Source organism: Pipistrellus hanaki (genome assembly GCF_964339955.1).
Source record: "Pipistrellus hanaki genome assembly, chromosome: 10".
Lineage (NCBI taxonomy): Eukaryota > Metazoa > Chordata > Mammalia > Chiroptera > Vespertilionidae > Pipistrellus > Pipistrellus hanaki.
The window spans coordinates 22636885-22642475 of record NC_140512.1 but is presented as its reverse complement, the minus strand read 5'-3'; positions in this window follow the sequence as shown (position 1 = coordinate 22642475).

Genomic DNA, 5591 nt, shown 5'->3' with positions numbered 1-5591 from the left:
ACATTATTATGGCATAAAGCACATTCTTTATTTTGTAATAAGGAATAAATTGTGAGCATGAACAGATTTGTAATGTGGTTTTGTTTACAACTGAGAACATGTAGTTCCAGTCTTGGCCTGCATATGGTGCTAGTGTTATGTCCTGGGACACAATAAGCCAGAACTAGAACTACTGGTGAATGCAAAGTAAGGACTTATACTGCCTGTCAAAAGTAATTCCAACAAGGAAACAACAGATTCAAAAGAAAAGGCGCCATACCTGAAATCCTGCCTTATGAAAAATCTGGCTCAAGCACAATAACAGGTTTGCCAAATCGTGTGTGTGGAAATTATAGTAAAGCTAAATGAAAGGTGACACGAAATAATGAGTTTGGTTTTTCTTGTTTCATCTCTGCGATCTCACCAGTGGGTTCAACGTCACATTCTTTTTATCTGTATATTATATCCTCTCTTCCATAAATGGTGATTTGGAATGGTATTAAGGAAAAGAAGTCCAGGGGGGAGAAGAGGCCTTATGGAACTTCTGCCAGACTTTTTCCCTTGGTCATTGTGATTCCTTTGAACTCTGAAATTCACTTTCATAGCCAAAACATGATTTATTTTGAATATTCTGATTTTTTGTCAGATTCTTCACAACTTTAAAGTTAGTACTTGTTTCCATTTACTATAATGTGAAACAGGTATATTCATTGAGTTGATGGCAGCTTTATGATATGTAAAATGTTATATCTTTCTGCCAACTGTATGACAATTGAAGATGCTATAATATATTGCAAAATATTTGGCTCTTTGGCTTAGTTTCTTGCCAACTGACTGATGGATAATCACATTGGCTTTACCTAAGTCCTTTCTTTTCTTTCATAATGGGACACTTTTTTTTTCCCCCCACTTAATGCTTATACCTTGGACATATACCCTCTGTTAAGACAAATTGAACAACGAAAGAAATGATTCAAATAATTAACAGGAAGAAACTGATTTGGGATTTCTAAATATCTTAAGCTTAACAGAGTGCCTGACAAACATCACACAATCAATAATAAACAATAAATTACTCCTTGCCAATTGGTCTGGCTTCAGCAGTTGTATCTAAAAAACAAAGGGGATCATAGAGAAAATCAAGGATTTAAAGAAAAAAGTTTTTAGTTATTTTAGTTATATGGAATTATCTCTTATTTTTCCCCCTCCTTCTTTCTCTCCTTTTTTTTCTTTCTTTTTTAAGTAAATAATCCACAAACTGACTTTGAAAGAATTAGATCACTTTTTTTCCAGGAAGACAAAAATATATGTAGTCTTAAATTCTAGAACGACATTAAAGAAGCCCATGGATGGGTTTCTATTTTACTTATTATTGGTCTCCTACTGAGTCTGTTTATTAAGTGGACTGAGTATAAAATGTTGTCTTTATTTTACATGCATTAGTATCAACATTGTTTGAAAATCTTAGAATCTTTTGGAAAAAATATTGTAAACATGAGTAACTATTTGTAAGTGATTTATTACCTTTAAACTCTTTCTTGAAAACTTTTTTATTCTCTTATAATCATAACTACAAGTGTGTGTGTGTGTGTGTGTGTGTGTGTGTGTCTGCATTTACAAACCGTATATTTCCACAAATAAGAATAACTATGATTTCCTGGCAATTTTTCTTAAAGTAATAATTTCTTAGTTTTCTTAGAAATGTGTTCTTTAATAATTTTGCCTACTGAATTTAGCTCCAGTGTTGTGCCCAATTACCAAGCTAAGAAGACTCTTATCAGACCTAATAACCTTCAAGGGCCAGTATCTGGTCAACTAAACAAATACTAAAATTCGTGCAGCAGACAGTCTATAACCTGAAATGGAGGAAGAGTATTCTCAACCATCTGACACAACCTTGGAGGGAGAACTTACCTGGTAAGATTAATCACAGAGACTGATGGCTGCCTTGAAAGGTTTTTATTTTAAAGCCATATACGGTTTATATTAAAATGTATTAAAAATAAGTTCTGTTAGTGTAGAAATTTGAAAATGTCTTCGTAAAGTTTTATCTAAACAATATTCTCTGAGAGGGCACGTGTAAGGGTTGGAACACAGGCCCTAGAGTCTGGGTTTAAACTGATAGTGCTATTGCTCATAGGTATTTCACCTCAGACCAGTTACTTAATATCTGTGTTCCAGATACGTCCCACGTATAAGTGGCAATAGAAATAATATCTATTGCATAGGGTTGTTGTCTGGGTTAAATTGAATTTTGTATAATTGTGCTTTTCACAGTGCTCAGCATAGAGAAAATAACAAAAGAACAGTAATCATTATTTTCATTCCATTAGATTGGAATCAGTTTGATATACGTTGTTAGGTTTTGAGGATACTAGTCATCTATAATAATCTATAATAATGAAAGCATAATATGTTAATTAGACTGGACATCCTTCCAATGACCTCTGGACGAAGCTGGGGCTGCGAGGGCCCGCAGCTATGATGGTGGGCGGAGGCTGAGGCAGAGGGGGTGACTCACAGTAGGTTTATTCTAGTTTTCTCTTTGGTCCTTGGCTACAAGAAAAGCAGAAAAGGCATTTTGAGGATTTGATATACGTTGTTATATCAAACGTATATATACGTTTGATATAACATAAAAGCGGAGGGCAAGCCCCTTGCAAGAACTTTGTGCATCAGGCCTCTAGTATAGTATGAACAATTCACCATTGGTGGCACCAATAACACAGAAATATATGTTACAACAAACATGAAAAACAATATGTGATGGAGGTTTCTGTTGCATTTTTTAAGCCAGCGATTGGAATTCTGTCTTTTTTAGGAATTCTCGATAACTTAATAAGGAGGAATATAGAGAAAACTCTCAGGACTGATAAAAGATTTTCAGTGTTAATGACACACATAACAATTTTATTTCTCCATAGAGAGAGCATGAGAACCATCACTGCTTTCTGATTGAAATCAATTAAAGCCAACACTTGGCATAAAATTCTCAAAATGCCTTTTCTGCTTTTCTTGTAGCCAAGGACCAAGAAAAACTAGGATAAACCTACTGTGAGTCAGAAACAAAGAATTTGAAGTTCTATAAAGTATACATTTTGCTCAAATTTAATGAATGGATGATCGAAACGGAAAATATAAGGCAAATGTATTGAACTGCTAGTCATCCAAATGATGACATCTCAATGGCATCAGCCAAATCTCTTTCAGGTCAGTGACTACATTCGATCCTGGATGGTATTGATTGATGGGATGTCACACACAAATCAGAAGTGAACTAATTATCTATTTTTCCTCATCTTCCTGAATGAGTGAATGTGGGAAATGGTCAATGCAGACTTCTGGAACCCTTACAGAGTCTGTGACACGGGGCAGCTGAACTGACTGACCAAACAATTCATCAGCAGTGTTGCCTGCAAAACCCAGCAGTAGTGATGGCAACCACAGCAGCAATAGCAGGCCATACTGGGACATTTGAGATGTTGCAGGGCTAGCAGGAGTAGGTGAAGGATTAGTGAACCTGAAATGCCATGGCTGCTGTAGATAAAGTTTATCTTTGGTTATAAAAAGAATCCTCATCATTGCTATTGTGAGACTTTGATATACTAATGGTTTTAATCCTAATGTTCTTGAGATGTAGTACTATGTTGCTCACCTATAAATTCTGCTTACAACATCATTTTTGTATACAATGTTCAGGAAAATCCAAGGACACATCCCACCCCATCCTAGAAATGACAAAGGGAATCACATTGTCTTTTACATAGCCCCCAAGAATCCACATCTATCATTGGCTGTCTTAGACACTTCTGCTGAAGTAGTTTTAGAGACAGATAGGAAGGAATACTGTATCAATGCTTATTCATGTTATATGTGTGTCCAAGAGCATGCTTCCCAAAGCATAGTAGGTGAAATGTATGCATTTAGTCAGAAGAGGCTATGCTATGCAGCTGTAACAAATAAACCTAACAACTGAACATAGCATATGTTTAGTTTTTGCTCATAGAAAGTTGTCTGTGGGACTGGGTAACTTTCCAAAGCACTGTCCCTAATGTGGAGATTCAATCATCTGAGATGTTTAGATTTCATGATCACTCCTTTGCTGTAGAAAGAAATAGAAGAATTACTTAGAAGTATTTCACTGCCTCAGGCCAAATGTGATACACATCACTTTTGCTTGCATTTATTTGGTCAAAATTAGAAAAGCTGTCAAGGGGCTGGGAAGTACAATTTCATATCCTATATAATAAAAGCCTAATATGCTAAGTGTCCTACCATTTGTTTGACTGTTCAACCAGTCACTATGACACACACTGACAACCAGGGGGCAGACATTCCAACTAGTAGGTTAGCTTGCTGCTGGGGTCCGACCAATAGGGACTGGGCTAGATGGGCCTGACATGCCCTGGAGCCCTCCCACATACCCTCCCTGGCCCTAATGGTGCACTGGTGGGGATCCCTCCACCTGGCTTGTGCACTCTCACAATCCAGGATCCCTCAGGGGATGTTAGAGAGCTGGTTTCAGCCTGATCCCTGCAAGCCAGGCTGAGGGACTCCACTGGTGCACAAATCCATGCACAGGGCCTCTAGTATATGTATATAATCTCCCATCTTTCTGGGTAAGGAAAGTAGGAATGGCTATTCTTGAGGCCATTAGTTAGTACCTTCTCCCATAGTATGTGAGATCATTTTAAGTGGTAGAGAGATAACATTTTACAATTGCTGTTTTTCACATATATTTGAAAACTATAAGTAGCACAACAAGACTATGAGGAAATTTAAAGTAAGTTAAATTTTAATTGCAGATACTACACTATCATGATAAAAAAAAATGGTGAAAAGTGGGTAACAGATGTTAAATGTTTGAATAACACTGACCTACAGAAATCATAGTAAAACTCAAATTCTAGTACATACAATTTGGCAATCCAGGAATATGGGCTGGGCACAGGAATCTTGTCTTTTAACAAGTACCTTCAGGGTTCAGCAGCAGACAGTCTAGGGCAGTGGTCGGCAAACTCATTAGTCAATAGAGCCAAATATCAACAGTACAATGATTGAAATTTCTTTTGAGAGCCAAATTTTTTTAAACTTAAACTTCTTCTAAAGCAACTTCTTCAAAATAGACTTGCCCAGGCCGTGGTATTTTGTGGAAGAGCCACACTCAAGGGGCCAAAGAGCAGCACGTGGCTCGTGAGCTGCAGTTTGCTGACCATGGGTCTAGGGCCACATACTGTGAAGGGTGGTTTCAGAGGCCTGCTGCCTGTACAATCAGGGACCAGTGTCAGAGCCACCATGGGAGAACCCAGAACTCCCAAGGAATACTCCATTCCCCTTTTCTCTCATTGCCAGGCTGAGCTGCCCTTCATACAGTGTTGTGACATTAGCAATAAAGGGTTAAGATTTGGGAATGAGACATTTGACCTGTCAGGCAATACCTTCAGAATTGACACTTCCCTCCTCACCTGTTTTTTATTTATTTTTTTATTTTATTTATTTTTTTATGTTGTCTAATGTATTCAAACTGGTAGTCTAGCTCTTTTCAAATCAACTGTAATAATATCAACAGGTATTGTTGCTAGTACCAAAGCTCTGTCATTCACTAAAGCTCT